Source organism: Berghia stephanieae, chromosome 4, assembly GCF_034508935.2.
Source record: "Berghia stephanieae isolate SIO BIC M18660-M18661 chromosome 4, UCSD_Bste_1.3, whole genome shotgun sequence".
NCBI classification, from domain to species: domain Eukaryota; kingdom Metazoa; phylum Mollusca; class Gastropoda; order Nudibranchia; family Aeolidiidae; genus Berghia; species Berghia stephanieae.
In genome coordinates this window covers 61,501,833-61,526,963 of record NC_088363.1, presented here as the reverse complement: position 1 = coordinate 61,526,963, position 25,131 = coordinate 61,501,833, and the positions used below count along the sequence as shown (strand labels likewise).

At 38.7% G+C, this 25,131-nt stretch overlaps 1 protein-coding gene across 1 annotated transcript in view; it reads right to left on the bottom strand.

Moving 5' to 3' along the window:
* The window catches only part of LOC144970961 (putative transporter HI_0519), a 56,996-nt gene extending 32,185 nt beyond the window's left edge, over positions 1-24,811 (bottom strand). Inside the window, exon 1 of the mRNA XM_078911181.1 lies at positions 24,207-24,811. The gene's annotated coding sequence lies outside the window, so the exon portion shown is untranslated. The remainder of the gene's footprint in view (positions 1-24,206) is intronic.
* Positions 24,812-25,131: the final 320 nt, after the last annotated feature.

The window sequence follows — 25,131 nt, the reverse complement described above, 5'->3', positions numbered from 1 at the left end:
AGAAACTTCAAACTTAAGTGTCACCTGTGACATTTTAACCAATGACACCAATGGTCACAAAAAGTACCAGAAGTCACACAAACACTAGATAAATATCAGCCATGGTAATGAATTCATGTAACCATCCCGTAACATCCGCCCTAATGCTCAAATCTGCTAGTTTGTAGTAATTTAGTGTGTTAATAGTAAATCAAATCAAATTTCTTGACAACCCTTCTTTTATCTGGATTCGTCAAAAGCTTGAGTTTTGTCTTTTTCTTGATTGATACAACCCTGAAACATAAAAAATTAGAATTACAAGGACATAATCAATTGTGTCAAAATCACAGTCTTATGTGAGATGTCATAATATCATATTTGTAAATAGAATAACAGCTGAAAACATTATTTTATGGTGGCACTTTGTAATATCCAATATCAAGTGTTGCTTGTGACAATGTAAAATAGCGATGACACCAAAGCTCAACTTACCTTTTCTGCCTGGAGCCACGCTGGAAAGGCAAATGAAAGTGCTGCACTTCAAAGACTGGTAAGAAGGGTGGATCAAAATTGCGAATCGCCATTTAACGAAACAAACTTCCACGTGTTCACGCATGCCGTGTTGCTTGTGACAAATGACACCAAAACCAATAAACCTCAATATCGGCAAAACGGTATACATTTACTCCTAGATTTGAGTTCAGATAGTAAATCTATGCTTTTTTCTCATAATAAAACATTTTATAAGCATTAAACATGAGCTTTAAAGTTTCGTGTCGAGTCTTAGTATTGTGCTGTGTTTGATGACACCAAAGGTCACAAGCAACACCAACTTTTTAAGAACTCTATATGAAACTTAATCAGATATGTAATATACTGCAATTGAGTTTAAAAGTAAATTTTGACTTTATACTATTAGTCAAATTTCAATCACGTGAGCTAAAACATCACATTTAATTTCTACATGATTTCTAAAAAGGTGATGTGTTGACCTCGTTTTAAGCACATACCAAACAGCATTCAAATTTCACTTTCAAGTTGTTTATTTCATATTCTGCTGAACAGAGTATGTTGAGCTATCTCATTTTATCTCTTCTTCATATTATTAATTGATTACAAGCATTAACCCAATGAAAACAGCCCATAATTAAGTAAAAATCAAATTTTCTTAACACTGGTATCAGGTGGGCACCTTTTGACCTTGGCTCATATATATATATATATATATATATATATATATATATATATATATATATATATAATTATATATATATATATATATATATATATATATATATATATATATATATATATATATATATATATATATATATATATATATATGGTGACTAGGGTAGTAATAATGCTTAATTGCTCTATCATTATATTATACGTGATTAACAAAGTCGAGATCTTTGAGAAGGGGAGGGGGGGGGGGGGGGGGTTTCACCTAGAGGGAATCTGGTAAAAATATTTCACTGTGATGATTTAAAAGAGAACATTTTTTGCATGATAAATAACATTTAAGAGGACGGCCATTAGTCACAAACCCTACACCCGAGATTGATGCTGATGATGCCATTGCTTGGATGTCAGTGATCTATAAATGAGCTAAAGGGGGTCCAAACAAACCAAGGGTATAGGGAACAATCGTGTGATGTCAAAATACTGGTTCTGATAAATATTCACTCATTTGGCGGTATAAAAACAATACAAATGATCAGAAAGAGGTTCATATCATTAACGTTTATGTTTATAAACAACCATGTTTGTTCGAGCACGTGTGAATAGCGTCACAAATTCCAAGTTTTGATTGATCAAAAATCTACTGGTTAATTTAAGCTTTTCAAAACGTTCCTATATTGATAGTTCGAAGTCGACGTCACCCAGGTCTTTGTTATTGATTTTGCCATCCGCGCTTATGAGGAATTTTCACTCGCTGTAATAATTAGACTATAAACGTTAATGGTTACACACGGTTTTGTGTGTTGGTCCGTTAAACTTCCAGATGGCCATGTTGTGACCTTCTTAGCCAAGCGCATAATATATATATATATATATATATATATATATATATATATATATATATATATATATATGTAAAAAGAGAGGGAAGGTCATAAGTTATACTCATTACATATGCAAGAATTTGACTGGGTTTTTTATTATGTCGTGTGTTATTTGGTTTGTTAACGTAAGGAGTACTGATCCGTGGCATCAATGTAATGCATTATAATACTGTTATTATAACATCTTTATCTAACCTCATTCAATATTGGGCTTTAAGTTTATAACAATGAACTAAATGATATGCGCAAGGCGATATCGAAATATTATCTTAAAGCTAAAATCTTAATGATGCATAGAAAAGATTTTGGCGAAGATGCATAATAGACAATCCTTTACAAGAACGTGGGGGTAAATAAACTTGTGTCACGATCAAGGAGTCACGATTTAAAAATAGAATTTAAAATTCGACTCGGTTTTATTGAAATGTATGAATGGTTGCGTAAGAATCCATACGTAATTGTCCTTTATAGCCATTAGTCCATGTTTATCCCGGTTTCTCTGGTGTGAGAGGGACAGTAGCTATTTCTTTTGTTGTTGCTTCCCTTAGGATAGGACCCCAGTCTATCATAAAGTACTTTACAACAGTTCTATCAGATCCAGCTACCTGATTACTGCATGGTAGAAATAAATATCGACTTCACCCGGGATCGATCTTTGTTTCTTTGCATGTTAAAAGAGTGCTCTACCATGTGAGATAACAGAACACCCAAAGAATCCAGACGGCTTCCGTCCAAATCACTTACCACCATCGTCATAATCATCACCATTATAATAATAACGATGATGATGATGATGATGATGATGATGATGATGATGATGATGATGAATGATGATGATGATAATAGTGATAGTTGTTGATGATGATGATAATAATAATAATAATAATAACATTGATAATAATAATAATAATAATATTGATAATAATAATAATAATAAATAATAATAATAATAATAATAATAATAATGATAATAATAATAATAATAATAATAATAATAATAATAATAATAATATTATTATTATTATTATTATTATTATCATTATCATCATCATCATCATCATCATCATCATCATCATTATTATTATTATTATTATTATTATTATTATTATTATTATTATTATTATTATTATTATTATTATTATTATTATTATATTATTATTATTATTATTATTATTATTATTATTATTATTATTATTATTATTATTATCATTATCATCATCATCATCATCATTATCATCATTATCATCATTGTTATTATTAATAATTTTTTTTAAACATCATCATCATCATCACCATCATTATTATTATTATTATTATTATTATTATTATTATTATTATTATTATTATTATTATTATTATTATTATTATTACTATCATTATATTATAATTATAATTATAATCATCATTATTAATTTATACTTTGTGCTCAACGTAATTGCCAACCTCCTTGACGTGTTCCACTTCACCACTTTCTTAAAAACCCACAAGACGTTGAGGCTTGTTAGAACTGTGGCACCTTGATCCAATAATTTTGACAAGCAGCAACTAAATCATATGATAATTCTTTGGCACAAAGATTAATTCAATGCAATGAGATCCTATTCAATTTCGTGACATAAATATTAAAGGGATAGAATGTAACAACTATGAAAATTATCCTATTTAGCACAGTGGAATCCTGACATAGCGCCTATTTCAATACATAGGTTTGTGGTCTAGTACTAGTGGGTGAATGCGTTTCGCACATGATATGTTCCTTAGTTGTGGCCAAGATAGAGAACATTATTTTAAAAAATGAAAATAAATAAAATTCCCTTTATTCATCCCCAAGGGGAAATTTGTCTTTAGGGTCTATTCCAAGGGACGACTGGAATAACCCAGGCGTGAGCCGCAGAGCAGCACCGCTAAGTGAGCTAGTGCTAGAGTAACTTGCTCAAGGCCACACAGCTCAGCGGCGGGTGATTGAACTCGGTACCTATCGGGTACGAAGCAAAGACCGTACCACTGAGCCACCCTGCCCCTTATTCTAACTAGAGCACAAGAGCATTTTTATAGAGCAACATCCACTAAACGTGCTCAAAGCACTTCGCATGGGGTCATAAGCCATCAGCAGCACTTAAACATATAATACGAGACATGGCGCCTGTTACACGATGGTGCATTTTTTTACGATTGAGACAACACCGTTAACGACCAGGTACTCATTTTACACATGAGTACGGTGAGAGAATATGAGTAAAGAGCCTTTTCCAAGGATTCAACTATGCTTCGAGCAACAAAGACCCGACTTCATTCTATCTATATGTCAATAGATTGGATGTGTTTGGCGAAGAAGATCACAACATTGCCATCCGGACTAACACACAACATTTTTTTTGTAACCTTAAACGTTTATATTCTGGTTAATACAGTTTAGTGACAATTACTCATAAACGCGGGTGGCAAAAAACAATAACAAAGACCCGAGTGACGTTTGCTTCATTCTATCTATTTGCTGCTCAAAGTTGAGTCCCCGAAATAAAACCACTCTTTATAGATAGTATGCGTTTGGCTAAGAAGTTCATAACATTGCCACTCGGAAGTATAGCGGATGAACACACAAAACTATGTGTAACCATGAACTGGATAATACAGTTTAGTGATAATTACTCATAAACGCGGATGGCAAAAAGCAATAACAAAGCCCTGAGTGACGTCATCTTCATTCTATCTATTCAAATCTTTTTCATCTTAGCCGGCTGTAAAACGAGCACTTAATAATCATAAAATAAGAGACAGGACATGACGCCTGTAAGGAGCTATTATAACCACTTTTCAGACAAAGACAACGCTTGTTACGGTCATGTACTTATTTTACATCTGAGTAAAGAGGTTTTCTAGGGATTCAACTTTGCGCCACCTACATCGAACCAGGGACGCCGATAAAAGTGTTGTTTCTGTCTAAAAGAAATATCATTTTTGCCTTACAAGCCTCTTGTCTCATGGTCTAAGCACAGTGTATCTGGTGGCTTGGGACCATTTTGAACATAATTTAGTTAATGCTGCGAGATATGAAAGCTTATTTTTTAATACTCATAATCGTCGTTTATCTCAAATAAAACTTGAGATTCGGCTATTTGATATTTCTGATAACCGTAAACGTTTTACCGTCAAATCGTTATATCGGTTACGTTGTCGATACCCCAAACGGGATTATATAACGAAGGTTTTGTGTAATTGAATCCTTTATTTTCCCTGACGCTTTTCGTTTCTCAGACGTAAATATATTATAATTTTCATGAAAAGTATTATTGTCCGAATCGGCAAAGGCGCCCTCCAGATATAGTAGAATACCATGCTTTTAATAACAAAAGCCCGAATATCTATTCTCATTATGGATTTGACGTCTCATTTCAAAAAGTGAAAACCAGGTATTATAATGTTGAAAGGAATTGAATTACATTATATCTAATTCTTTCCTTTTCATGAATATCCACTATGAATTGGCCTTGACTAGGTTCACTTGTTCTGGACTGGAATCTTTAACAATCAATCGGTGTTATGTGAAATTATTTTATCTGCGTGCGATCATATGTAATCTGGTGTGTAAATAATAATTTAAAAATAATGATAATAATTTATTGCATCCCAAAAAGGAAATTTTTGTACACTCGTGTTATAATTTACATAGTAAGATAAATAGATAATGGAAATATGATCGATTTATATATAAATAAGGAGCGGTTTCACAGCCACAGCCGCGCTTTATATATGAATAATTTCAACACTTTAAAATAGTTTAAATTGTCACTGTAAATTGAAAAGTGAAAAGATTGCAAAACAAATAAACGAATAAATGAATATTTACATTATTTGGAAGTCAAAAAGCGAAAATAATTATATAAAATGATTATTTCTTGTTGTTATAAAGCCTAATACTGGACGGCAGAAAAGATTTTCGGTGTCTCTTTGTTTTTGTTGAAATAGAGAAAGGGCGACCACTCCTTCCTGACACAATAACTGATGGTCTTAGTGGAATCACCCGGCTAAAGAACTATATGCTGTGTTTCCACTAATCACCCAGCCGTATTGTATTGTCCAAAAGTTACCATTCGGTGGCCCGCGATTTCTTCAAGGCTCAAACTTCAGCAATTATAAAAGCTGGCATGACTTAATGGCTTCAATCAGGCAGCACTACATATTCTGACGATTCATCAAAGGGTTAACTATACTACTGATGCTGGTCATTTAATATTTTAGTTATTTTACAAATAAAAACTTTCTCACATGAAAGCTCGACATTGTCAACATCGTTTATATAGCATTTAATGGTTTTTTTTTTCATACTTGAATTTATTTTGTTCCTTTCCACTGCTAAACAATAAGCTTCAACAGTCATGCCGTCACTTCCCTTGTAATGACGCATGGTAACTTAGTAAATGGCTCTAAACTATTTGAACAATGGCGGACGCCCTTATGATATATTTCTCCGACGAGCATAAAAGTGTATCCAGAGGAGGAAAACATTATTAGACATGATCATGTTTTGACTTTTATACATGCTGATCACATGACATATGAAAAGTTCTAGCCAGCATGAAGAATAGAGAGTAGCAATATTCTTTGTTTAGAACCACACTGCTCGTTGTTGCTGGGCGACGTGACATCAGACTATTGAATCCAATTGCCTCCCCAAACTTGCTAATCTCTTTTTAAAGAAAAACGTTTCAATACATAAAGGAAATGCGTTTGTCATCGACCGTGTCTCTTACTTGTGTTCAACATTGTGAACATTATAATCAGGACAACTCGTATAAAAAAACGTTTTTCAAAGGGCTCTATGATTTGAATAATGACAGTCCTATTGATGAAGTCGAAGTCTTTTCACATCTTGGTAGCACAGTAGACACAAAGGGAGTGCCAAATAGAGATGTTACAGCTAGGATAGGTAAGGCAAGAGTAGCCTTTATTGTGTTGAAAAAATATGGTCTTCTAGAGAAAAAGGATCGAAAACAAAAATTAACATTTTAAATACCAGTATGAAATCGGTGTTGGTGTATGACTATAAAACATGGCGTTTAGATAGGAACATAAGTCATAAAATACAGACTTTCAACAACAATTGTAATGAGAAGAATACTACAAATTAAATGGCATGTGAACTTAAATTAGAAATGCAATTCTATGGGAAATGATAGGCCAATAAGAAATAGAGGTAGAAATTAAGAGGAGGAGATGAGAATGGCTGGGCCACAACTTATATGGAACCCCCAGATAAGGAGGAAAAGAGGAAATAGCGCCTTAGAGACAAATGGAGTAGGGCATTGATAGGGGATCTAAAAACTGAAGGTTTAACATGGAGAGATGCTAAGAAGTTGGCACATAGTCAGGCAAGTTGGAGGGGGTTCCTCGATGGCCTACACTCCAGGCGGAGTGAAGGACCTAAGTAGTATTATTTCTACGATTGAACAAAACTCTTATTATATAAATTCTAGAAAACAATAAGCTTGAAAGTGGGACAATAGACCTATATGTATGAATACTTGTGACATGAGTACTCAAGTCACTGACCACGGGACTGGATCACACATCACACGCATGCACTAAATAAAGAATAAAGGAGAAAAAATAATTTCAATCAATTATTGTGTGAAATTATAAATTCGAATTCCAATTCAAAATTTGTTGTTCTAAAAGAATGTGTGGCTTATTCATATTGCGATTTCCAAAAAACAAAAAAAAAAAAACAAAATCAACAACAACACAACAAAAACAACAATGCCATTTTTTTTCTTCTCTGCATATCTGTGGCCAATGCAAAGGTGTTTGAAGACTGGTTAAAGAACCATTTGCTGTGTTTCCACGAAGTACCCAGATGTATTGTATTATATTGGGCAAAGGGTACATTCGGTGGCCCGCGATTACTTCAAATTAGAATTGTAAGCGGTCAATGTTCATTTTCATTTGTGTTCATCAGTATTGTGTATTGATAGATAGTTATAAAATGTAGATGTGTGATAAAAAAAGGCTTGCCATTCGTCCCTTCATATTCAGATGCTATCGTTTAAGTTTCAAAAAACCGAACATTCATTTTAACGAGTTCCTTCAAAACGGATAAGCGAAAATTATAATTTTGAAAATGTAAATAATCTATGAGTTCTGATCCTTACCAGTGATCGATTTTATAACGGCTGTAATAGGCAAAATAATGTCCTATTTGTTTAAAATTCATGTAAAATACTTTTTGATTAAGACAAATTGATTCAGAGGTTCATTTAAACTTCTGCAGATGTGCATTAGAGAGAGAGAGAGAGAGAGAGAGAGAGAGAGAGAGAGAGAGAGAGAGAGAGAGAGATAGAGAGAGATAGATAGATAGATAGATAGATAGAGAGAGAGAGAGAAAGAGAGAGAGAGAGAGAGAGAGAGAGAGAGAGAGAGAGAGAGAGAGAGAGAGAGCTGATAAAAAAAAGAAAAACAAGCGCCACTTATTACAAATCTGACTATCTATAGATAAACACATAGTATAAACTTTATAAATTAAGATCAAATATTGAGGTCATGAATGATTTAAATAATAATATCGTAATTTACATCTTAACTAGGGTACTATTTTAATGGCATTTTGTTCATATCTATCTAAAAAATTAGAACCCACAGTGAAGCAATGATTATATTGTGAGCTTTGTAATAAAACGAACCAAATACTCTTGCTAACTATTTCATAACAGTATTCTAGGATTGAAGTAAGAGATTTTTTCGGAAAATGGAGAAAAACCCCCCAGCATTTCTTGTTTTCCGACAGAGCTCTCTAATTTGCGATAAAATTCGGGGAAAATAATATTTTAGCGGGGTACTTGGTAAATATGATACAGTGTCATAATCTTGTTAGATTAACAGACTTTAAACAAATTATAAGACTTTTCGTTGAAAAAATGTCTTTTTTTTCCTTCCAAATATCTCAGTAAAAACAGTCTAAAGCAGTCGAGAATCTGGTACTTTATCACACTGAAAAACCTCTCCTGAGGCATTAAATGATATGTTTATCTCCATTATATTGTCTTTTCCTTCACATGCCTGGATTCAAGCACAGCCGTGACCAACATTTCTAGTTTATCTTTATTTGTATTTCATTCTAGATCTGTCAGTGTTCTGTATAACCTGATTATGAGCGCATAGAAAATTCATCTCTGTGTGTTTTTAAAAGGAAGATAAGCCTGTTTAACATCAGCAAGATTTTCTTTTTAATTTATCTATCTTTTATCAACATTAACAAGATTTTCTTTCAATGTATCTATCTATTATCTGTCTATTTTAAAAAGACGTCAATTTGTGTCAGGTTAATTATATGATTTGCTGTTTGTATCCCGGATGAGGGTAGAGGGTAGGGCGGACCCATCCAGTTCACGGCTGAATGGGTGGTGGAAAATTTAAGACTTTGTAGAGCTGTCAACAGACTAATATCACCAATTAAACATGTTGAATTAATTCATTTAATTCGTTATGCTATACGAGTAGGACTGTTCAAGGTTTAGTGTCAATAAATAACTATAGTCAGATTTTTTATTAATGGCGCGTGTTTTTCTGTTTTTTTCTCAGCTGTCCCTCTATCAAAAGTTGTAAAAAAATGTGTCAACCTCTGAATCAATATGTCTTAACTGAATCTAGATTTTGGACCGTATTGATGCCATATTAAAAACGTTTTCTTCTTTAGGACCTATAAAAGATCTACATTAAAACAGCTGCCATAAAATTTGAGATTTTACACTGTAAAAAATGAAAACAAGTTACGCACCACAAAATATGAATGAATTTATCGTATTTCCAAAAAAATCTTGTACTGACGTAGTGATTATGAGTTCAAGTCATACTTCTTTCCAAATAATAACGATTCGCTTTAAGTGCTATAGACATTCCACTTATGTAGTTTGTATTAAATTTTGAATTTATTATTTATGGCAAATTATCTACATCATATCGCAATCCATTCGGAAAAGTAGAAAACGGTAAGGGCTGCCTGAAGCCGGTGATCGTAAAATACTAACGAAAGAGTGAAAATGGAAAGGCTTCGTATGGAAACAAAACAGACAATGGACGTTTCGGGTACAAACCCTTCGTCAGCACAACAATACACAAATAAACGTGGAAAACAAATAAAATATAATGAAAAATAACTTGTATCGTCTGTACTCAATGGTGGTTGCAGTATGAATGAAATGTTAGCGTGGCGTGGGTAGAGGATAGGGTGCCCCAGGGGGGTGATCTAATTGATAAGCAAAGGTCAGCGTCAGGGAACAGAACTTTCCAGACTATAATGGAAGATAAAAGTAGTAGTAGTAGTAGCAGTAGTAGTAGTAGTAGTAGTAGTAGTAGTAGTAGTAGTAGTAGTAGTAGTAGTAGTAGTAGCAATAGTAGCAGTAGTAGTAGTAGTAGTGTTAGTAGTAGTAGCAGTAGTAGTAGTAGTAGTAGTAGTAGTAGTAGTAGTAGTAGTGGAACGCTGTAGTTAAACAGTAGGGGGTGGTGGAGGGGGTGAGGTGAAAGGGTCACGGCGGAGGTGGGAGGGGGGGGGGGGTTGCTGGATGAGCGAAGGTCGAATCTTCGCGAAGGAACGATGCGATAGTAAAGTGGAATATACCGATAAATAGATAGATGGATAGACAGATAGATAGGTAGATAGACAGAAAAGAGGGGAGAGAAGAGAGAGAGAGAGAGAGAAAAAAATATTTATAAAAAAAAAAAAAAAAAAAAAAAAAAAAAAAAAAAAAAAAAAAAAAAAAAACCACAAAAAAAAAAAAAAATTAAAAAAAAAATAAATAAATAAATAAATAAATAAATAAATAAAAAAAAAAAAAAAAAAAAAAAAAAAAAAAAAAAAAAAGGGGGGGGGGGGGGGGGGGCAGGGGGGGGGGTTTGGTTTGTGGCGGACCTGTAGAGAGGGGAAATTAGAGAGAGAGAGGGGGGGGAGGAGAAAGAGAGAGAGAGGGGGGGCAAAGAAAGAAAGAAAGAAAGAAGAGAGAGAGAGAGAGAGAGAGAGAGAGAGAGAGAGAGAGAGAGAGAAAGGGGGGAGGGGAGGGGAGAGAGTGCGAGTAAACAGCCATGATAGCTGGGTCTATATGTATATTAATGGATAAAAAAGTGGATGATTGGACACAATGAGAGATAGCTAGGAAGGTAGATGACTATGAATCGGTAGATAATCAGAAGATAGATAGATGGCTAGCTAGCAGGATAGATAGATAGATAGATAGACAGACAGATAGATAGATAGATAGATAGATAGATAGATAGATAGATAGATAGATAGATAGATAGATAGATAGATAGATAGATAGTAGGTAGGTAGGTAGGTAGGTAGAGTTGTAGTTTTAGTAGTATGAACAGTAGTAGTAGTAGTAGTAGTAGTAGTAGTAGTAGTAGTAGTAGTAGTAGTAGTAGTAGTAGTAGTAGTAGTAGTAGTAGAAGTAGTAGAAGTAGTAGTAGTAGTAGTAGTAGTAGTAGTAGTAGTAGTAGTAGTAGCAGCAGTAGCAGTAGTAGTAGTAGTAGTAGTAGTAGTAGTAGTAGTAGTAGTAGTAGTAGTAGTAGTAGAAGTAGTAGAAGTAGTAGTAGTAGCAGCAGCAGTAACTGTAGTGGCAGAAGTGAGAGCAGCAGTGGTGATGAATATGGGTGACGTTGACATCTAGTGGTGGTCAATCCTGGTGTTGAGTCCGCGTGGAGTCAGCGTTCCCAACAACTTGATCAGGTGAGATTCCCTACGTCGACGGGCGGAAGTGTCCGAATGGCAAAAACTAAGCACACACACACGCACACACTGTACATCGCAGTGGTCTGGCAGATTGAAGTGTCTGGCCACTGCTGTTTCTGCACAGTTCGATATGTCACGCAAGTGCTGCACGAATCTGTCACCCAGCCTCTTTCCGGTCTCGCCAACGTAAGCAATCCCACACAGGGAGCACGTAATCGCATAGACTAGATTACGGTCAGTGCAAGTAAACGGCCGCCTGATGTCCCAAATCTTGTCTGGAAAGCTGACTCTGTCATACTCCCACAGGTGCCCACAAGTCTTGCATCGGGGTCGCATACACGATCTGGCTTTAGGTCCATCCCTGGGTATGGGTTCCATGCGGCTTCTGACAAGGAGATCCCTCAGGTTACGATCCCGTCGATATGCTACCAACGGGGGTTCTGAGAAAACTCTGTGGGTGTCTTCGCCCGCCTGGAGGATCCCATAGTTCTGCAATAGGATGTTCCTCACTTGATCGGCATGGGGGTGATGCGTGAGGACTAAAATGGGACGCTGTGTCTCCTGCTTCCTGGCATTGCGAGGCCTCATTGCTGCTTCTCTCGACACGAGGCTGGCTTTCCGGACAGCCTTAAGCAAAACCTTTTCAGGATATTCCCGTGCCCTAAAAAAATCGAGCATGCGATCACGTTGAAGCGCAAATTCATCATCTTCCAGACAGAGTCTCCGCAAGCGGAGTATCTGACTGAATGGGATGGAGTCTTTGCACTTCACCGGATGGGATGACCGATAGAGCAGGTAGCTGTGACTGTCCGTTTCCTTGTAGTGTACAGTGGTCCGTACTCCCGTGCTGGTCAATACAGCCTTGATGTCCAAAAAGTTCACCTCAGAGGTTGAAATCTCATAAGTGTACTCTATGGACGGGTGGAAGGAGTCCATCGCTAGGATGAACCCTTTCAACTGGCTGTGGGTCAATGACGTAATGCCGAAACAGTCGTCAATGTACCTTTTGAACAGCTCGGGGGCAGGTCCGCTGCACTGACGGAAGAAGGTTTCCTCAAGGTAGCCCATGAAGAGGTTAGCATATGAGGGACCCATCTTGGTGCCCATCGCAACACCTGAGATCTGATGGAAAAATACATCATTGAACTCAAAAGTGTTGAGTGTGAGCACAAGTTCGGTGAGCCTCACAATGCTGTTGCTGGAAATCCCTGGTAATGGATGACGGTCGACGAAATGCCTGATGGCACGCAGTCCGTCAGGATGCGGTATGGATGTGTACAGTGCCTTCACATCCATGGTGAAAATCAGCCGTGGACGTTCATCCTGGAATCGAATTTCGTCAATGACACCAAGAGCATGGTTAGTGTCCTTGATATACGATGGCAGGGTGGGAACTATACGTTGAAATACCGCATCGAGGAACTGCGATACCTTCTCAGTAGGGCACGAGATAGCCGACACAATCGGCCTTCCAGGTGGAGTGTCAGACAATTCCCGGATCTTGTGTATCTTAGGGAGCATGTAAAAACATGGATTACCTAGGTCGCTGGGGTCGTGTTTAAGGACCTCTGCTCTACTTGGTAATTCTCCCTGCGATACCAAAGACTGGATTGTCTGGTGGACTTTGGTGTTGTTAGCAAGTGTTGGGTCCGAAGTCACTTTCTCATAAAATATCTGGTCACTCAATTGCCTGTGGCCCTCAGCTCTATAGAGCTCAGCGTCCCAAACAACTACGGCCCCTCCTTTATCAGCCGCTTTGATCACTATATCACGACGTGATCTGAGTGATCGTACGGCAGCCCATTCAAGACGGGTGAGGTTAGACCTCTTGATGGGTGTGGGTCGTAGTGCCTCGATCTGTCTAAGACAAGTGTCGACCGTCATCCATTACCAGGGATTTCCAGCAACAGCATTGTGAGGCTCACCGAACTTGTGCTCACACTCAACACTTTTGAGTTCAATGATGTATTTTTCCATCAGATCTCAGGTGTTGCGATGGGCACCAAGATGGGTCCCTCATATGCTAACCTCTTCATGGGCTACCTTGAGGAAACCTTCTTCCGTCAGTGCAGCGGACCTGCCCCCGAGCTGTTCAAAAGGTACATTGACGACTGTTTCGGCATTACGTCATTGACCCACAGCCAGTTGAAAGGGTTCATCCTAGCGATGGACTCCTTCCACCCGTCCATAGAGTACACTTATGAGATTTCAACCTCTGAGGTGAACTTTTTGGACATCAAGGCTGTATTGACCAGCACGGGAGTACGGACCACTGTACACTACAAGGAAACGGACAGTCACAGCTACCTGCTCTATCGGTCATCCCATCCGGTGAAGTGCAAAGACTCCATCCCATTCAGTCAGATACTCCGCTTGCGGAGACTCTGTCTGGAAGATGATGAATTTGCGCTTCAACGTGATCGCATGCTCGATTTTTTTAGGGCACGGGAATATCCTGAAAAGGTTTTGCTTAAGGCTGTCCGGAAAGCCAGCCTCGTGTCGAGAGAAGCAGCAATGAGGCCTCGCAATGCCAGGAAGCAGGAGACACAGCGTCCCATTTTAGTCCTCACGCATCACCCCCATGCCGATCAAGTGAGGAACATCCTATTGCAGAACTATGGGATCCTCCAGGCGGGCGAAGACACCCACAGAGTTTTCTCAGAACCCCGTTGGTAGCATATCGACGGGATCGTAACCTGAGGGATCTCCTTGTCAGAAGCCGCATGGAACCCATACCCAGGGATGGACCTAAAGCCAGATCGTGTATGCGACCCGATGCAAGACTTGTGGGCACCTGTGGGAGTATGACAGAGTCAGCTTTCCAGACAAGATTTGGGACATCAGGCGGCCGTTTACTTGCACTGACCGTAATCTAGTCTATGCGATTACGTGCTCCCTGTGTGGGATTGCTTACGTTGGCGAGACCGGAAAGAGGCTGGGTGACAGATTCGTGCAGCACTTGCGTGACATATCGAACTGTGCAGAAACAGCAGTGGCCAGACACTTCAATCTGCCAGACCACTGCGATGTACAGTGTGTGCGTGTGTGTGTGCTTAGTTTTTGCCATTCGGACACTTCCGCCCGTCGACGTAGGGAATCTCACCTGATCAAGTTGTTGGGAACGCTGACTCCACGCGGACTCAACACCAGGATTGACCACCACTAGATGTCAACGTCACCCATATTCATCACCACTGCTGCTCTCACTTCTGCCACTACAGTTACTGCTGCTGCTACTACTACTACTTCTACTACTTCTACTACTACTACTACTACTACTACTACTACTACTACTACTACTACTACTACTACTGCTACTGCTGCTACTACTACTACTACTACTACTACTACTACTACTACTACTACTACTTCTACTACTTCTACTACTACTACTACTACTACTACTACTACTACTACTACTACTACTACTACTACTACTACTACTACTACTACTACTGTTCATACTACTAAAACTACAACTCTACCTACCTACCTACCTACCTACCTATCTATCTATCTATCTATCTATCTATCTATCTATCTATCTATCTATCTATCTATCTATCTATCTATCTGTCTGTCTATCTATCTATCTATCTATCCTGCTAGCTAGCCATCTATCTATCTTCTGATTATCTACCGATTCATAGTCATCTACCTTCCTAGCTATCTCTCATTGTGTCCAATCATCCACTTTTTTATCCATTAATATACATATAGACCCAGCTATCATGGCTGTTTACTCGCACTCTCTCACCTCCCCTCCCCCCTTTCTCTCTCTCTCTCTCTCTCTCTCTCTCTCTCTCTCTCTCTCTCTTTCTTTCTTTCTTTCTTTCTTTGCCCCCCCCTCTCTCTCTCTTTCTCCCTCCCCCCCCTCTCTCTCTCTAATTTCCCCTCTCTACAGGTCCGCCACAAACCAAACCCCCCCCCCCTGCCCCCCCTCCCCCCCCCCCCTTTTTTTTTTTTTTTTTTTTTTTTTTTTTTTTTTAATTTATTTATTTATTTATTTATTTATTTATTTTTTTTTAATTTTTTTTTTTTGTGGTTTTTTTTTTTTTTTTTTTTTTTTTTTTTTTTTTTTTTTTTTTTTTTTTTTTTTTTATAAATATTTTTTTCTCTCTCTCTCTCTCTCTTCTCTCCCCTCTTTTCTGTCTATCTACCTATCTATCTGTCTATCCATCTATCTATTTATCGGTATATTCCACTTTACTATCGCATCGTTCCTTCGCGAAGATTCGACCTTCGCTCATCCAGCAACCCCCCCCCCCCCCCTCCCACCTCCGCCGTGACCCTTTCACCTCACCCCCTCCACCACCCCCTACTGTTTAACTACAGCGTTCCACTACTACTACTACTACTACTACTACTACTACTACTACTACTACTACTACTACTACTACTACTACTACTACTACTATTGCTACTACTACTACTACTACTACTACTACTACTACTACTACTACTACTACTACTACTACTACTACTGCTACTACTACTACTACTTTTATCTTCCATTATAGTCTGGAAAGTTCTGTTCCCTGACGCTGACCTTTGCTTATCAATTAGATCACCCCCCTGGGGCACCCTATCCTCTACCCACGCCACGCTAACATTTCATTCATACTGCAACCACCATTGAGTACAGACGATACAAGTTATTTTTCATTATATTTTATTTGTTTTCCACGTTTATTTGTGTATTGTTGTGCTGACGAAGGGTTTGTACCCGAAACGTCCATTGTCTGTTTTGTTTCCATACGAAGCCTTTCCATTTTCACTCTTTCGTTAGTATTTTACGATCACCGGCTTCAGGCAGCCCTTACCGTTTTCTACTTTTCCGTTTTGATTCATTTGAGTTTTTTCGTTGATTCACTTGAATTATACTTCTGCTGCCATACCTTGTTTTTGGACCGTCCCCATCAGTGTTACCTAGTGCTTTACGTAGGTAAAGTGTTTATTTCTGTTTAATTTGTACTGCTATATGTTGCATTTTTAAAATATACTTTTCAGCTTATCAATTTAGTTTTATCCAACATTGCACTACATCACCTTTTCATTACTCTCATATTTATATATTTATTTACACTCTTCTCCCCTACCAGTCTACCTCTTTTAGCACACTACCCCCCCCCCCCCCCCCCCTTACCATCTACATCTCAGCATTATTATTCACCACACCCACGTTTTCAACCACTACCTCTCTCTTACCACACCTCTCAGTCTATCCCTCCCTTCCTTTCTCTCATTCACTCGCCTCTCCAGTTTACCTATACTTATTGATTACCTTACTCATCCTTTTAGCCTTTCGCCCTCTTCCCATATTTTCACCATGCCTCATACATCTCCCAAGCAACTCTTGCGCTCTTCCTTACGGGACATTCGTACGTTTCTTTCCACTTTCCCTATCCACCTATCTCAAGTAGGCTACACTCTCGCCCACGCCACCCTCTATAAAACTCGAGCTAGCAGCCACTTGAATTTCTTATTGTACTGCCTTAGGAAACGCACGGCCCCTAAAGGATTCGTTTCACATTTCCACCCTTCTTTAGGCTCTCTAACCTCATCCCAGTTCTCCCAGTTTCTGGAATTAGAATCCAAGTGTGCTATGCAAAGACTTAGACTTACTACAGACATCCTTCGCAAACAGATATCCAAACTAACACACACCATCGACACATCCTCCACATGCTTGAGGCATCGTACTTATCATAATCATACACTTTACAAAGCCATTAGGTTATTCATACATTTATGTAATCAACATTACCATGCATGCTTAAATTATGTAAAAACTAGTAAATTAGATGCTCTCTTTCCAAACAGAATTACACATCTTGACGATAACCTCCCTTCTCATTCGGCAACACTCCCATCGGTGGATTCACCCATTGAACCTTCCTCTGGCCCCACTGCTCTTAATGGCACCCATAACCAGCCAGTCACCATTGGTGGTTTGGGAGTCCCTCCAACAGCCGGGGACCAGTCTGGAAGCGAACAATTCACCCCACCCACCAGCGAACCCACCCACGTGATGGATAATGTTGGAGCTATCCCCCCCAGTAGGAACCATAACAACAACCGGCTGGTAGTTTCTGTCCCCCCGACCATCCAGTTGAGCAGTGCAGAGGAATCGGTCTTAAGGAAAGGTCTCAAGTTCATCCCACTGCGAAGAACGTCCGACCAGTCCCGCATTGAGTCGGATGTACGTCGCTTCATGCGTATTTTACGCTTGAAGTATCACTTCAAAGATGATGAACGTGACCATGACTATGACCGTGACCCTGAGGATCCGTTTGCCGCTTTCTCACGACGTAAAAGAAACTGGACTCCTAGTCCTGGCAAGTCCCCTACACTCGACCTGTTTATCCAGACTTGTCTTAGACAGATCGAGGCACTACGACCCACACCCATCAAGAGGTCTAACCTCACCCGTCTTGAATGGGCTGCCGTACGATCACTCAGATCACGTCGTGATATAGTGATCAAAGCGGCTGATAAAGGAGGGGCCGTAGTTGTTTGGGACGCTGAGCTCTATAGAGCTGAGGGCCACAGGCAATTGAGTGACCAGATATTTTATGAGAAAGTGACTTCGGACCCAACACTTGCTAACAACACCAAAGTCCACCAGACAATCCAGTCTTTGGTATCGCAGGGAGAATTACCAAGTAGAGCAGAGGTCCTTAAACACGACCCCAGCGACCTAGGTAATCCATGTTTTTACATGCTCCCTAAGATACACAAGATCCGGGAATTGTCTGACACTCCACCTGGAAGGCCGATTGTGTCGGCTATCTCGTGCCCTACTGAGAAGGTATCGCAGTTCCTCGATGCGGTATTTCAACGTATAGTTCCCACCCTGCCATCGTATATCAAGGACACTAACCATGCTCTTGGTGTCATTGACGAAATTCGATTCCAGGATGAACGTCCACGGCTGATTTTCACCATGGATGTGAAGGCACTGTACACATCCATACCGCATCCTGACGGACTGCGTGCCATCAGGCATTTCGTCGACCGTCATCCATTACCAGGGATTTCCAGCAACAGCATTGTGAGGCTCACCGAACTTGTGCTCACACTCAACACTTTTGAGTTCAATGATGTATTTTTCCATCAGATCTCAGGTGTTGCGATGGGCACCAAGATGGGTCCCTCATATGCTAACCTCTTCATGGGCTACCTTGAGGAAACCTTCTTCCGTCAGTGCAGCGGACCTGCCCCCGAGCTGTTCAAAAGGTACATTGACGACTGTTTCGGCATTACGTCATTGACCCACAGCCAGTTGAAAGGGTTCATCCTAGCGATGGACTCCTTCCACCCGTCCATAGAGTACACTTATGAGATTTCAACCTCTGAGGTGAACTTTTTGGACATCAAGGCTGTATTGACCAGCACGGGAGTACGGACCACTGTACACTACAAGGAAACGGACAGTCACAGCTACCTGCTCTATCGGTCATCCCATCCGGTGAAGTGCAAAGACTCCATCCCATTCAGTCAGATACTCCGCTTGCGGAGACTCTGTCTGGAAGATGATGAATTTGCGCTTCAACGTGATCGCATGCTCGATTTTTTTAGGGCACGGGAATATCCTGAAAAGGTTTTGCTTAAGGCTGTCCGGAAAGCCAGCCTCGTGTCGAGAGAAGCAGCAATGAGGCCTCGCAATGCCAGGAAGCAGGAGACACAGCGTCCCATTTTAGTCCTCACGCATCACCCCCATGCCGATCAAGTGAGGAACATCCTATTGCAGAACTATGGGATCCTCCAGGCGGGCGAAGACACCCACAGAGTTTTCTCAGAACCCCGTTGGTAGCATATCGACGGGATCGTAACCTGAGGGATCTCCTTGTCAGAAGCCGCATGGAACCCATACCCAGGGATGGACCTAAAGCCAGATCGTGTATGCGACCCCGATGCAAGACTTGTGGGCACCTGTGGGAGTATGACAGAGTCAGCTTTCCAGACAAGATTTGGGACATCAGGCGGCCGTTTACTTGCACTGACCGTAATCTAGTCTATGCGATTACGTGCTCCCTGTGTGGGATTGCTTACGTTGGCGAGACCGGAAAGAGGCTGGGTGACAGATTCGTGCAGCACTTGCGTGACATATCGAACTGTGCAGAAACAGCAGTGGCCAGACACTTCAATCTGCCAGACCACTGCGATGTACAGTGTGTGCGTGTGTGTGTGCTTAGTTTTTGCCATTCGGACACTTCCGCCCGTCGACGTAGGGAATCTCACCTGATCAAGTTGTTGGGAACGCTGACTCCACGCGGACTCAACACCAGGATTGACCACCACTAGATGTCAACGTCACCCATATTCATCACCACTGCTGCTCTCACTTCTGCCACTACAGTTACTGCTGCTGCTACTACTACTACTTCTACTACTTCTACTACTACTACTACTACTACTACTACTACTACTACTACTACTACTACTACTACTGCTACTGCTGCTACTACTACTACTACTACTACTACTACTACTACTACTACTACTTCTACTACTTCTACTACTACTACTACTACTACTACTACTACTACTACTACTACTACTACTACTACTACTACTACTACTACTACTGTTCATACTACTAAAACTACAACTCTACCTACCTACCTACCTACCTACCTATCTATCTATCTATCTATCTATCTATCTATCTATCTATCTATCTATCTATCTATCTATCTATCTATCTATCTATCTGTCTGTCTATCTATCTATCTATCTATCCTGCTAGCTAGCCATCTATCTATCTTCTGATTATCTACCGATTCATAGTCATCTACCTTCCTAGCTATCTCTCATTGTGTCCAATCATCCACTTTTTTATCCATTAATATACATATAGACCCAGCTATCATGGCTGTTTACTCGCACTCTCTCACCTCCCCTCCCCCCTTTCTCTCTCTCTCTCTCTCTCTCTCTCTCTCTCTCTCTCTCTCTCTCTTTCTTTCTTTCTTTCTTTCTTTGCCCCCCCTCTCTCTCTCTTTTCTCCCTCCCCCCCCTCTCTCTCTCTAATTTCCCCTCTCTACAGGTCCGCCACAAACCAAACCCCCCCCCCCCTGCCCCCCCTCCCCCCCCCCCTTTTTTTTTTTTTTTTTTTTTTTTTTTTTTTTTTTTTTTAATTTATTTATTTATTTATTTATTTATTTATTTTTTTTTAATTTTTTTTTTTTGTGGTTTTTTTTTTTTTTTTTTTTTTTTTTTTTTTTTTTTTTTTTTTTTTTTTTTATAAATATTTTTTTCTCTCTCTCTCTCTCTCTTCTCTCCCCTCTTTTCTGTCTATCTACCTATCTATCTGTCTATCCATCTATCTATTTATCGGTATATTCCACTTTACTATCGCATCGTTCCTTCGCGAAGATTCGACCTTCGCTCATCCAGCAACCCCCCCCCCCCCCTCCCACCTCCGCCGTGACCCTTTCACCTCACCCCCTCCACCACCCCCTACTGTTTAACTACAGCGTTCCACTACTACTACTACTACTACTACTACTACTACTACTACTACTACTACTACTACTATTGCTACTACTACTACTACTACTACTACTACTACTACTACTACTACTACTACTACTACTACTACTACTGCTACTACTACTACTACTTTTATCTTCCATTATAGTCTGGAAAGTTCTGTTCCCTGACGCTGACCTTTGCTTATCAATTAGATCACCCCCCTGGGGCACCCTATCCTCTACCCACGCCACGCTAACATTTCATTCATACTGCAACCACCATTGAGTACAGACGATACAAGTTATTTTTCATTATATTTTATTTGTTTTCCACGTTTATTTGTGTATTGTTGTGCTGACGAAGGGTTTGTACCCGAAACGTCCATTGTCTGTTTTGTTTCCATACGAAGCCTTTCCATTTTCACTCTTTCGTTAGTATCGCAATCCATTCAAAACCTGGAGGCAAGATGGCGACTTCTTGGGCATATACTCAGAAGAGATGAAAATAGTACTCTGCATAATTATAGTCAGATTTTTAATAAGTGGCGCGTGTTTTTCTTCTTTTTCTCAGCTGGCCCCCAGTGCAAAGCTGCAAAAATTTGTATAAACCTCTGAATCAATTTGTCTTAATAAAAAATAGTTTTTCATGAATTTTAAAAGAATAGGAAAGGATTTCGTTTATTACAGCTGTATTACAATTGATAACAGGTGAGGATCGGAGTTCATAGACGATTTACATTATCAAAATTATTAATTTTCTGCATATCCATTTTGAAGGAATTCGTTGAACTGGAGTGTTCGGCTATTTGAAGCTTAAACGATATAGTGCAGTATTTGAATATGAAGCAACGAATGCAATTATTAACTATCAGACATCTACATTTTGTAACTATCAATACATATTACTAGTGAATACAAACGAAAGTGAAGATAACGCGCTTTCGCTTTCGATATAATTTTGATAGCAAAAGTTTGAGAAATAGCTTTGTTTATGCCAAAGAGGATTACATAAATTTATGTAGACTGGTCAAAAGTAAAAATTCATCAATTATGAGACAGTGCCTCCACAAAAATGTGTTCAACAATAATAACAACAACAACTACAACAACAAATAAGAAATACTGGGCACATCAATCGGCACAGTCTGATGACAAGAATGATGACAAGGTGAAATGAAACGACTACAGAAAGATTCCGAGCATCACTCCATCCAATGAAATATAATTTTCCTCTAGTTTGCGAAGGTTGAGGTATGCCTTTTCTCAGTCTACTCTTTATCATTTATTTGTCAAAGTTAAATAAACAGTGTTTGTTAATTTGACAATATCAAGTTTACAATCACTATTTCGTTTCTATGTTATATGTTTGTGATGAGAATATTGGCTATTAAGCTTAACTGCTGGTCAAAATTACTTCGCGATGGTGGCGAACGAATCGGCGATCTCAAGAAGTGGGTGAGAGAGGGATCTAGAAATGACTTTGGGTTTGAAACGAATATTTTGTGTTCGTGGATAGCTCACACGGTAGAGCCACGCTCTCACCTGCCAGGCGGAGTTGTCGTACCAATAAGGTCGCAGGTTCAAACCCCACCACCGCCGCGAAAAAATTTTTTATTCTCTATTGTCTTCTGGCACTTTTCTACTCACTTCATATCTTGTTGTTACCAACATAAGTGCCTGCTCCACTCACTTTTCTGAATTAAAAATTCACCCCATACACCGGAGCATACTCAATGTCTCAATCGTTTCTATGTTATATGTTTGTGATGAGAATATTGGCTATTAAGCTTAACTGCTGGTCAAAATTACTTCGCGATGGTGGCGAACGAATCGGCGATCTCAAGAAGTGGGTGAGAGAGGGATCTAGAAATGACTTTGGGTTTGAAACGAATATTTTGTGTTCGTGGATAGCTCACACGGTAGAGCCACGCTCTCACCTGCCAGGCGGAGTTGTCGTACCAATAAGGTCGCAGGTTCAAACCCCACCACCGCCGCGAAAAAATTTTTTATTCTCTATTGTCTTCTGGCACTTTTCTACTCACTTCATATCTTGTAATCACTATTTCAAATGATTTAAAGCGAGAGATTTCATATAAGTCTTTGGTATTTGCGACATGATGTAGATAATATGCCATAAACAAAAAATTCAAAATTTAATACAAACTACATAAAAAATCTGACTATAGTATCATTACTTACATAGAATCATGTCAATGGATGCTACATTTAAAAAGAATCCATGAGGTGGCCGCAGAATGTTGATGGCTAAAATGAGCAACACGGTGGTCTGAGAGTTATAACTCCGTAACACTAATTACTAAAACAAATTATTAATGATAATCATGCTTATTCGGACAACATGCTCCCCAAAATCAAACTACAAAATTATAAACAAACGCGAATCACATCGTTTTAACTTGCTGACCTTTTATTACCCATTTTATTAATTTAAAAGAGTCTTAGTTAAAGAACCTTCCTTGAAACTAAAAGAGTTTTACAGTAATAATTATCATGTATATATAACAAAAATGTTACCAGTCAAACGAATATCCAAGACAGAAATGGCATATTTAAAACGATTTCCGCAACGCAATTAAAACACTTAAAGATCTGAAAACGTGTTTATGAAACAGTACCAGACAAAGCATATACTTTTTTCACATCTTTATCTTGCACCAGTGCCTGCTCCTTAATTTCTCAATTTAACCCTCTCCTTACCAACTATAGGAAAATCGCCACATTCGTTACGATGAAAACAGCATTTTTCTCATTGAGATGTTTTTTGTACGATACAAAATTTGAAGACATTTTATGTTATAGTTATAAGAACTAAACAAAATTATATATAACAAGTTCTAATCCCCTTTGGGTTAGAGTTATAAAATCCTATATAATGTTGTGTGCCAATGACGTTTTGAGGAAAATCCATGAAATGGTCAGTAAGGAGAAAGTTAAAGCACTTACCTAGTTAATAGATCTTCTAATTATATCCCAGAATACTGTGTTGTAGCTATAGAAGTGTATTGCAGGTGATTGATAATAATTATTATTGTCTTGAATTATTCTTAAGATGTTGTCTCCATTTCCCGAGGGCTGAACGACTGTAAAAATAATTCAGATCAAGACTTTAAAACACACATTTAAGATTTAAACCATAAGAAGCATCATCAACTGTTTGAAATGTGGAAGTATCTTTACTATCAATCCTAGTAGACTGTTTTCATAATAAAAATTTGATCTAGTTTAATCACACATTCCCTTCTCCATAAGAATAAGGTTACATCTTTCAATTTTGTAAACGGTGTAATGTGTCCGTGGACTTCTTTTTTTTTTAAAGGTGGCAGCGGTCCAGTTACTGTCCTGTCAAAAATAGATAGATGGACGCAGTGCTTGACCTCGGACAATGGAAGAAACAGGTAGATAAACATCGGCCACTTTTACGACATGGGGACATTCCATCTATCAAAGGACAGTAAATGTTTCCAAACTTTAGGGTGGAGGTTAAGAGTTTCTAGGATGAGGTCATGCATGACCGAAAAACACAACAGACAGGCAGTATCACATAGGAGCTGCAATACGGATAATATGTAGTGTGATAGAGGGCAGACAGGCAGTATCACATAGGAGCTACAATACGGATAATATCTAGTGTGATAGAGGGCAGGCAGGCAGTATCACATAGGAGCTACAATACGATATGATCATTTTGAAAATGCCCCCCCCCCCCTTGAAAAAATCCTGTATATTTCTTAGATATTCCATGATTATTATTATTATTATTATTATTATTATTATTATTATTATTATTATTATTATTATTATTATTATTATTATTATTATTATTATTATTATTATTAATATTATTATTATTATTATTATCATTATTATT